Genomic DNA, 12,127 nt, shown 5'->3' with positions numbered 1-12,127 from the left:
TACCTACTCCAACTTCCGGAATCGAAATCCGACCCCGATATCCAAATCTCCACTACCGGTCCAAAATTTCAAAAATTTGACTTTCGCCATTTCAAGCCTAAATGAACTACGGACCTCCAAAACATAATTCAGGCACGCCCCTACGCCCAAAATCATGCAACAGAGCTAACGGAATCGATGGAACTCCATTCCTGAGTGACTTTCACACAATTCCGACTATGGTCAAAAAGGACTTAAGCTTTCGTTTAGGGACTAAGTGTCCCAAATCACTCCAAAAACAAAAACAAAACCTCCTGGCAAGTCACAATAGAAGAAATAGATATGGGAGAAGCAGTTAATAGGGGATCAGGTCTATAACTCTAAAAATGACAGGCCAGGTCGTTACATGCGGCGCGTGGGGCAGCGTGTGGAATGCCGCAGCAGTGTATTTTTGCAACCTGATGAAAAGTGTTAGCTCCCTGATGAACCCAACTAGTGCCTCGCATGACGCATCGCCTCATGCGGCGCGCCTGTGTATTTTTGACAGAGTTATTTTCCTATTTCGGCTAGGAAAGGGTGGTTTCCTCTGGGCCCGATCCTACTTGGTGTAAATACATGGAAAAATGTTATTTTTTGCATATCTATTGAGTAGTTCCCTTCAGAGTTTGATGGATTTGGTGTAATAATGATTGTTTATGGATTATAACAACCAGATTTTACCATTGATGTTTGCAAAAGAATTATCCATTCCTAGCCTTCTCCTATATCTCTGAATTTGTCTGGAATTTTGCAATGGCTCCATGAGTCCAACAATGTAAAATCCATGCTCTCTTTGCATATTAACCACCATTTGAAAGGCCTATTGAGTGTTAAAATACTTTATATTTCAAATCAATGTTTTAAATATCATTTAGTAATTGAAGCTACCCTCCTGGGCAAAATTCTTGTAGGTTGAAGTGCCTCTTTATTTTGTGCTTGTTTCTTCCCCTTCTTACCACTCAACCCTTTAGCTCTAGGTGATAAGTCTGCCTCCGTAGCCGCGTCTTTAAAATTACCTGTTGTTGACTCATCATCACCCTCATCTTCTAATTGCCTTTATTCCATAATTGCATTCTGAATATCCACAGGAGTAACACTGTCTGTACTAATATCATGAGATATCTTATTAGGTTATTTCAAAGGTACATTGACTTGGATATGCATTGGTTGCCCAGTACCTAAAGCACATGCCATTAGCATTGCTTCAATAGCTCCAGTGTTCTTAAGGACTATAGCTCGCTCAATTTGATGATGTGCCTTCATTGTTGCCTCTTTTAATACCTCAGAATTCTGCTCCATAACCCCCAAAGTCTCCGACATCACCCTAAATTGAAGCTCGTATACAGAACCTATGTTAGGGTTTACTATAGCAGGAAGTGCTACAATTACTGTCCTATTGATATCATAGATCTTCCCAGCAGCTGTCTCATGGTCTGACCTCATTGTATCATGTAGTCCATTAGCATGAACATTCCCAACCCGATCAGCACCTGAAACTTCCTCTGGATCACCTTCAACATTAGCCAAAACCTCAACAGCTTCGCTGGGGTTTACTGTTCCATTGACCTGCTTCTTAGCTACAACTTCAATAGTTGTTCCTCTAGCTGTTCTAGCTTCTATTACTGATCCTCTATCACCTGCAGCTGGTAAATTTGGTTGCTTCTTGTAAGAGCGTTGTCTACCATCAACCCTAGTTTTCAGTAAACTAGGGTTTAGTGTGGCACAAGGGTTCATTATGCCTGTTGATTTCTCCTAACTGTTGCCTCTATTATCCTTATTTACTAAGCTAATTTTTGCACTTGTTTGATCTTCCATAATCTCCACTTCATTACTCCATAAAGACCTCCCAGAGTTGACTTCATAATTTTCCCCATTCTTGCCAGAATATTCAAATGTTTGAGATGGAATTTCATGACATGAATGGTTAGTGGTGACATTGAGTTGTTTCATATCTTCTTTGCTCGTATCAAAATGCTTATGCACCCAGTCCAAATTTGAATCCTTTTTATTACCCTCCTCAATCCCAGTATTAACAGGATTAGGAAGATTCTTCTTAGCTGCAAATTAGATTTCATTACCTTTTGGATTAGTACTCCTAGTAGGTGTAGGATTCAACATGTTCACCTTATTTTCCTTGGTTTTCTCATTGTTTGTCACATTCAATAAACTTCCCTTTTTACCCGTTTGTTCTCTTCAATTTCACCTTGCTCCACCTTTGAAACCTTTTTATTATTTTGCACAGGATTTTTAACATTCTCCAGTTGTTTCTTCTTGTTCTTATCAGTTGCATTATCATATTCCATGCCATCAGTAATCCTCAAAATAGATTGGATAGTTTCCTCAACCTTCAATACATCAAAAGAATTTTTAGTTGCTACTGCCTCATCATTGGTCTTCCCCTTCTACTTGTCATCTTCCTTCCCCTTAGCATTATCAATGATATAACCTTGTTAGTTTCTTTGATACTTATTTTGCCTCCGCTACATCCATTCCTACCTTCTAGTGTTAGGAGGTGGCTTCCCAAGCACCCTTCCACTTGATAATACCTTAGTAGAATTAGTTGTAGTTCCTACAACCTCCTTGCCTTTGCCTTTGTCACTCCCCGACCTCGGGGAGCGCGACCAGCGCTCAACCGAGAGTTGAAATACCCCGATCAAGCTAGCTTACTTGATGCCTTCTACCCATCCTTACCCATGAACAATTTAAGAACCAATACCAAGAGATAGACATGATAAGAGTAAAGTGTTTCAAATTGTTTCCATTACTCAAAGGATATTCATTAACAATTTTCAAAATATCACAAATTCATATTTATGAAATAAAACATGTTTGCCAAAATACCAACACTTTTAGTTCATTTCCCAACATTGAACACCACCCACGACATGTATATGGAGCCTCTAAGCATAACGGAAGAGTAATATGGAAGTGTCGGGCCAAGGCCCCGGCTATACCTCAAAATACAAAGTACAACATCAAGTGACATCAAGCCCAGAATAGAGTAGGGCTCACCAAAACCTATTGAATAGAGAGTAACTGCTAACGAAGATCAAATATGCATATTGATGAACCACCTGTATCCATGAAGATGCAGTGCCCCCGGCAAAAGGGACGTTAATACATGTGGAATAGTACTAGTATGTAAAGCTAAATGTCCTCTTTCAGAAAAGAATGTCAATATAAGAATGGTAAAACCATAGAAGCAACAAGTAACAATCAATGATATCCAAATGCAAAGTCAATACATAAAAATTTTCAAAATATGGAATAATATATATATTTTTGGTTGGGAGATCATTAGAAATGATATACCACCATAGTTTTAGCATGGAGTCCGGTCACGCCCGATTGGCTAGGCCATCTCTCCACGAACTATGTGGATTGATATGTGATGAGAAAAAAAAAGGTGTTACCAAGAATAGGAACCACCATGCTTGCAACATGGCGTCCTATCACCACCCGACCGGCTAGGTCGTCTCCCCACACATGTCGTGTTAGTCGAGATCAAATCCAGGGCTATCAACAATCTCATCCCAATTAAGGGAAATAAAACTCTTATCCACCCAGGGATGGTTAATATTAAGGACAGTAAACTTTCTACACATGACAATGGCATAGTAAATGATTCTAAAAGCTGAGTGTTAAAGATAATAGAACCAAGGGAGGCACTATAGAGTAATCACAGATGGTTTGTGAATGTTCATATTGAGTTCACTGTGGATTTCATGACTTAAAAAGTCCCCAGACACTAATGAAGGATCGGAAAAACATGGGGAAAAGACATGATGCTATGTTAAACCCAAAAGTATTTTCGGGCATACTGGGCTAGGTGTACCGAATATATGGGAATTTCTTCTTTTTGTGCCCCCTCTTTCCACAACTATAGCATATTTCAAGAGTCCTCCAACATAAACCCAATAGGCACTTCTTCCAAATCAAACATTCCAGCTAATTGGTGCCAACAATCCTCTTTCGTTTCTTAGGTGCTCTCACTACATGATACAGTGGCGCGGTGACAGTGATAGAAACAAGGACACTTACCCTAGCAACTAGTTCTTTCAATCCCTCCTCGCTGCCTCGAACTCATGGGTTACTCATCTGGAAAATAAGACATGACAAGGAAATTAACTTCCTACCTTGAGTTCTATCGCACGATCTGGAGTCTCAAAGAAGGGTGACATTCCTAAATGTCAAAGAAGCCTCCTAATTATCGATGTGGTCGACAACACACCGATAATAAGGACTCTACTAGACATTTGAAACTTCCTAGGACACTTTAAAACCTTAAGCTCTGATACTAAGTTTGTCATGCCCCGACCTCGAGGAGCGCGACCGGCGCTCAACCGAGAGTTGAGATACCCCGGTCAAGCAAGCTTACTTGATACCTTCTACCCAACCTTACCCATGAATAATTAAAAGAACCAATACCAAGAGATAGACCTGAGAAGAGTCAAGTGCTTCACATTATTTCCATTACTCAAAGGACACTCATTTACAATTTTCAAAATATCACAAATTCATATTTATGAGAGAAATGTGTTTGCCAAAATACCAACACTTCTAGTTCATTTCCCAACATTGAACACCACCCACAACATGTCTACAGAACCTTTAAGTACAACAGAAGAGTAGTATGGAAGTGCCGGCGACAAATCCCCTGCTATACCTCAAAACACAAAGTACAACATCAAGTGACATCAGGCCCGGAATAGGGTAGGGCTCACCAAAACCTGTTGAATAGAGAGTAACTGCTAACGAAGATCAAAGTTTCATGTTGATGAACGACCTGTATCCGTTGAAGATGCAGTGCCCCCGGCAAAAGGAATGTTAATACATATGGAATAGTACTAGTATGTAAAGCTTAATGTCCTCTTTCAAAACAGAATGACAATATAAGAAGGGAAAAACCATAGAAGCAACAAGTAACAATCAATAATATCTAAATGCCAAGTTAAAACATAAAACATTTCAAAATACGAAATAATATATATATGTTTGGTTGGGAGATCATTAGCACCGATATACCACCGTATTTTTAGCACAGAGTCCGATCACGCCCGATTGGCTAGGCCATCTCTCCACGAACAATGTGGATTGACATGTGATGCGGAAATAAAGGTGTTGCCTAGAATAGGAACCACCATGCACGCAACATGGCATCCGATCAGCACCCGACCGGCTAGGTCATCTCCCCACATATGTCGTGTGAGTTGGCATCAAATCCAGGGCTATCAACAATCTCATCTCAATCAAGGGGAATAATATCAGCATATCAATCTCATCCCAAATAAGGGGAATAATCGCAATCCAGTCCTACACCGGCACATGTAGTTTCGGGTGTGGGCGGTTAAAATCCACCCTTCCTCGATTCGCTAATGATACTCCCAAAAACTTATTTGTTTTGCACACAAAGAAAATAGAAATACAAATACATTCACCTCATAACCTTTCACGCCATATATAGCTTCACTAGTACTTTCAACCACTCACAACATATACACAGGAGAGAGAGAGGGTGGCTCAAGAAAGATCTCAACACTAGGCTGTCTTACATTAGCTTCGATACCATGTAGGTAAATATTATGGTGGTGCATGCACAAGCACAAGCGAGCATGTGTTATCTATTTGAATGGGAAGGTCCTATAAGAAATTCATCAGATATAATCCTTTGTTGAGAATTTTGGGAAGCAAGTGGGAAGTATTAACCTAGGGTTATAACTCATTTCAAGGAAATCATTACAAAACTCAATTCTTCAAGAGGTTGTAAGTGAGAGAATTGTGATAAAGAGGTTTCATGAATAATGCGCCTCATTAAAAGAGTAGATACATGCAATGTTTTGTGATTCGGTTTCTTGTTAAGACCATGTTTATGTAGGCTCGTCAATATGGATGTACATATACAACAAGGAAAATTATACGGTGTTCATAATGGGGTACTAAGGAGTGACTTACTTGGTGACTTTAGGTTGATAGGGCAGTACCTTAACCGATGCGCCTCGACTCCACATCCATAACATACATTGGTACCATAGTGACATACCCCCTAATGATATCTCCAAGACTTCTCGCAACGAGAATGAGGTCCACTACACTAACTCGCCCCACTGACCTATTTTTTTAACCCTTTTTGCATACATCATAAGCATTCCACCTATCCTTCATCCAAGCCCTCATGACGGGATTAACAATCTCTGTAGTGGCTTATTGTATGGGCCTTTGAAATTTTTCAAGCCTACCGCCCCTAACATGCTCCTAAGCATACTCATAACACGACGCCAAATGTACCCGCCCGCATATCGGGCAGACCGGGATAGGTGTACACAACCTAGGGCATTTGTTCTTCTTGTGCCATCTATTTCCAAAACCATAACATATTTCAAGAGTCATCCAATATAAACCCAAGAGGCGCTTCCTACAAATCAAACATTCTGGCTTGTTTGTGCCAACAATCCAATTTCGTTTCTTAGGTGCTCTAACCAGATGATCTGTGGCGCGGTGACCTTCATAGGAACAAGGACACTTCCCCTAGCAACTTGTTATTTCAATCCCTCCACGTTGCCTCGAACTCGTGGGTTACTCATCTAGAAAAGGAGACATGACAAGGAAATTAACTTCCTACCTTGAGCTATATCGCACGATCTGGAGTATCAAAGAAGGGTGACATTCCTAAATGTCCAAGAAGCCTCCTAATTATAGATGTGATCGACAACACACTGATAATAAGGTCTCTACTAGACATGGCTCCGAGATATCCTAGGACGCATTATAACCTTAGGCTCTGATACCAAGTTTGTCATGCCCCGACCTCGGGGAGCGCAACCGATGCTCAACTGAGAGTTGAGATACCCCGGTCAAGCAAGCCTACTTGATGCCTTCTACCCAACCTTAACCATGAACAATTTAAGAACCAATACCAAGAGATAGACATGAGAAGAATCAAGTGCTTCACATTCTTTCCATTACTCAAAGGATATTCATTCACAATTTTCAAAATATCACAAATTCATATTTATGAGAGAAAACATGTTTGTCAAAATACCAACACTTCTAGTTTATTTTCCTACATTGAACACCGCCCACAACATGTCTACGGAGCCTCTAAGTACAACAGAAAAGTAGTATGGAAGTACCGACGATAAGGCCCCGGCTATACCTCAAAACACAAAGTACAACATCAAGTGACATCAGGCCCGAAATAGAGTAGGGCTCACCAAAACCTACTGAATATAGAGTAACTGCCAATGAAGGTCAAAGCTGCATGCTGATGAACTACCTGTATCCATTGAAGATGTAGCGCCCCCGGCAAAAGGAACGTTAATACATATGAAATAGTACTAGTATGTAAATCTAAATGTACTCTTTCAAAACAGAATGCCAATATAAGAAGGGGAAAACCATAGAAGCAACCACAAAACCTTAAATTCCTTAACGAAATTTTACGGCGCCTTACATCCTTGATCCTCAATATCTTCCTCAAATTTTTTGTGTAGCTCAGGATGAATGGGTCATTTCGGCTCGTTATTGCCTTGCATCTTGCAAGTTTTGAACTATTTAGGCACATAATCATACTTTTTTTTAATCCGCTTCGATTCCTCTAGGCCAGATTCATCTTTCTCCTCAACAATCTTAATTATTTGAGAAACATTAGCAAGTAAATTCACCTCTACTTTAACCTTAGGACAACTTGGACTTGTACCTTTTTGAGATTCCATATCTACATGTAATGTTATTCCAAATGCCCTAGCTAAAGAAAATACGAACGCCTTACCAAAAACGTTAGGAGGCAAGTCCAGGAATGATATCCAGGCTATAGCAATTGGAGTCTCTTTTTCAGGCTTCCACTATGGACTCCATTTAGTGCACCTCATCTGCCACGTATCACCTTGAGACTCCAAATAGAATGTTGTCTTCGATAAGAGAAGAATATAATCCTCCATCTGTGATAACTTAATAAGCACATGAGAATCTTCAATTAATCCAATCGAGCATGGCCTTTTAGTTCACATTGAATAGGAATAACTTTGCGCAATTCTTGAGTAATAGGATTTCCATATGAAAACTTGCCAAGAACTACATGTTTTAATCCTTGTTGAGCAATTGATTACCTCACTTCCATCTTCTTCCAGCGTACAATGGGTTCACCATGGAGATAAGAATTTAATGCATTAGGTTTTACCAATTGCATGTAGTTTTGTATTGTGTTAGGGCTTGTGGATGTTTGGGGAGGTTGTAAGGGTGTAGGAGACGATTGACCAACCTCCATTTGAGATTCCATCGAGCCTTTAATATGGTGGAGAAATGACAGCAGTAGAACAAAGGGCCTACACCATAACCAAGCACAACAGGGATTGGAAAGGAGGCCAGTTTTTACACTTACCTTGTTTCTTCTTTTTGCAGAAACATTAGGCATACTCAGAGTATTAGATGGCATTCAATGTGTGGTATTAGCATCTTGTGTGCTCATTCTATTGAATGTTGGACAATGCAATTGGATATGCAAACTCATTCTTTACCCAACCCCAGATGCACATCAAACTGCTGCTAAAATCCATAATTTTCAAGGCCATAACACCTACACAAATACTAAGTAATTCATCAACAAGAAACATCATAGGATCTCAACATTTAGAAATCCAAGCCATCGACAGTTAACACCTTGTTCCTCAACTCAGCTGCAGCAGGTCTATCTCCAGCAATCTGGCACTGTAGAGTTCCAGTTGAACAGTCCCAGGAGTCCAAACTTAGCAAGCATGAATAGTCCAAACACCAGTTCCCCACAGCAAAAAACAAGACACTACACCAGATTCCTAAGAAGCCAGAAGCCATCATTTCAACATGTTTGTCTTAATTTAGAACTGGTGTGTGAATTCATTGGCATCGGCAACAATTGGATGGTTCAAATTAGTAGCTTAGTATTTTTCATTTATCATTATGCTACTGCTACATTGTATTTGGTAGAAATAGCAATTGTCTTTCATTGTTCCATTATTTTTCATTTACCTGAATAGTGTGTAACCTTGTCCCAGTTTGGGACTTATTATATATATCAACTACTAGGTGAATAACCTAGTAGTATAATTTTAAAAAAATAATTAGGTGGGTAATAACATACAACTGGCTCAATAAAAAAATGCCTATATCACTTCCAAGCCTGAATAAAACTACTATTATGCTTTGCAAACACACAGGGCAAGTTCTAGATATCCAATGCAATGCACTAAATAACACAAAATCTCACACACACATGGCATATTACTCACTCAAGATCGGAACCATCAAGACACTCTAGTCAAAGCGGTTTAGCAAAGTTAAGATCATATAGTTTAAGGTACTTATACAAGAGTCAAAAACTGAGCCTAAGTGTCTCAACTAAAGCACTCACTATTCTCAAGGTATAATAGAGTCAAGAGATATTGCCTTCCATTCAAATCATAGCACAAGGTTTTCTACTCCTAACAAAAATAAAAACTAACTACACCCGATTCAAATAAAACCCATTGAAAAGAACCGCGACACAATGAAAAAGCAATGGGGAATTAATACACTACCTACAAGAATTTTTTTTTTTGTCTTTTGCTTTCGACTTTAATCCCTCAAGAAACCTGTCGAGTGATATCCATCGTCAGGAAAAATCAAAAATTTTAAAAGTTTTATGGTTTTTTTTCATTTTCCAACTACAACAACTAATCAAAACTAACACATATACATACAACATACAATTATCCCCCACCCAACATATTAAGTTGTGGCATGTCCCCATGACACACAATTAAAAAGCATAAGGTAAAGGAAACTTCCATGAATATCTAGTCGGGGTCTGAGTCGAAGTCGGGCTCCATTCCTCGCGCCCGAACTAATGCACACATCCATGCATATAGCTTGTTCTCAGCCTTCTTGGGGTACACCCTACACTTATCTTTCTCACTCACTGCAGCCTTCTCTTTCACGCCCTTCACTTTCCACTCAATACTAGCAGCTAATATTTCTCTTTGCACACCTTTTTCTTCATTCATCTTGAAAGTTACCGTCTCCTCAACCACTCTAAGCATGAGTTTCCTCTCTTGTATATCTAATATTGCTCGTCTCATTGCTAAGAATGGTCTTCTTATAATGGGGGGGACCTCTTGGTTCTCCTCCATATTCACCACTATAAAATCTACAAAATACAAACTTATCCACTTGAACTAACACATCTTCCACTATCCCCTCAGGTATTAGAGTCGTTTGGTCCGCCAACTACAACGATATTGGTGCAGACCTTATCTCTTCGATCTCTTTCTATAGTTTTATGTAACTAGGTAGAGGCATTAAGTTAATTAAGGCACCAGAATCACATAATGACTTATCAAAATTTATAGTTCCTAATGAGAAAGGTATAGTAAAACTCCCTGGATCTCCACATTTTGTGGGAGTTTGTTTTGCAATATCGCGCTGCAATACTCTATGAGCTTCACAATTGCGGTCTCCTCTATTTTCCTCTTCTTGGTAAGGATTTCTTTTAAAATCTTAGTACAGGCAGGCATTTGTGAGAGTACTTTTCTGAATGGTAAGTTTACATGAACCTGTTTCAGCACATCCAGAAATCTCCCAAACTGCTTGTCTAGCTTTTCTCTACTTTTCTTACTTCTTTTTTTTTCTCAATTTTCATTGGGCATTTCTTCTTTTTGTCGTCAACACTTTTCATTTACTCCCCACTTTATTTTTCAAGTTTCACATCTTTTTTGATCTGGTGGGATCTTTCACCACTTGCCTACTTCTCAAGGTCACAACATTCACCGTTTCTTTAGGATTCTTCTCTGTATCAGCCGGGAGAGTGCCTCGAACCCTCTAAGATAATATTATTGGAATCTGTCCCACTTGCTTCTCCAAATTTCGAATTGTTGCCCCTTGTATTTCAAATATTTCATCAGTTTTCACAATGAAAGCCTTTATGAGATCTTCTAGACCAGGCTGATTGGGCTGTAAAGGCTGAAACTGCTGCCTCTCCTGATTCATAAAACCATGAGCTCCATGTCCCTGGAATCTGGGGTTGTTTTGTTTCCATGCATTAGCGGTACCCCCCAGATGAACTTCATGAAAAACCATGGTGCTTCTGACCCATTGCATTAAAGTTATAATTTCCCACAACATTTACTTCCTCATTTGAGGCTTGACACTCATAAGTAGGGTGTCCTCTTTCACATATATCACAACCTGTGTGAGGCTCATTTTGTATCGAGGATAAGGTCAGCTTCCGTATTTCTTTAGCAATAGCATCAAGTTATACTTGCACAGATATATTATCATCAACTTGGCGAACATCAGTCGATCTTCTTCTTTCATCACTCTCAGAGGTCGACTGATTTGCCTCTTCAGACAACTCATTAAGAATTATAACTATCTCCTCTGGAATCTCCTTCATCAACGGGCCTCCAGCCGCATTGCACAATATTCTATGCGAGGTTGGTGTCAATCCATCCCAAAAGTCCTGGAGTTGCATCCAGAGTTCAATTCAACTATGCGGACACTTTCGAACAATCTCCTTAGACCTCTCCCATGCTTCAAAAATAGTTTCAGTATCTTTCTAACAGAAGATATTGACTTCTCTTCTAAATTTTCTCGTCTTAGTTGAGGAGAAATATTTATCAAGGAATTTTCTGAGTCGTCTCCTCCCAAGTTTTGATCGATCCCGTGGGCAAGCTCCGAATCAACTGCTTTGCATGATCTTTAAGTGAAAAGGGGAATGCCCTTAATTACACTGCATCTTGTGACACCCTATTGTATTGAAAGGTGTTCATAATCTCCTCGAAGTCCATTAGGTGTGTTTTTGGATCTTCGTTTGGGTTCCCTCTAAAGAAACAACAATTCTAAAGGGTTTAAAGCAACCTTTGCTTCAATTAAAAATTGTTTGCTGCAATTGTGGGTGGTTTAACACTTGACAAACCTTGATTGTAGACCGGTCTAGAATAATCACCAGGTTGTCTTGCAGGTACAAGAGCTATATTTCCGAACTGGTCTACAACCAAGGGTTGATTTTTAGTAATTCTCCGACCCCTCTCTTCTTCGTAGATAATTTGTGCATCTCTAATAGTTGTTTCCTCAGCATCCGGTGCAGCTTGTTCTCTTCGTT

The 12,127-nt window shown here is 39.6% G+C and overlaps 1 non-coding gene across 1 annotated transcript; it reads left to right on the top strand.

Moving 5' to 3' along the window:
• The first annotated feature begins 11,506 nt into the window (after positions 1-11,506).
• On the top strand, positions 11,507-11,614 carry LOC117273997 (small nucleolar RNA R71). The gene has a single exon (XR_004504056.1). It is a non-coding gene; the product is annotated as a small nucleolar RNA R71 (small nucleolar RNA).
• Positions 11,615-12,127: the final 513 nt, after the last annotated feature.

The sequence above is a fragment of the Nicotiana tomentosiformis genome, chromosome 3, assembly GCF_000390325.3.
Source record: "Nicotiana tomentosiformis chromosome 3, ASM39032v3, whole genome shotgun sequence".
Taxonomy (NCBI): Eukaryota; Viridiplantae; Streptophyta; class Magnoliopsida; order Solanales; family Solanaceae; genus Nicotiana; species Nicotiana tomentosiformis.
The sequence above is the reverse complement of the archived record's forward strand: the minus strand, read 5'-3'. Positions and strand labels throughout refer to the sequence as shown.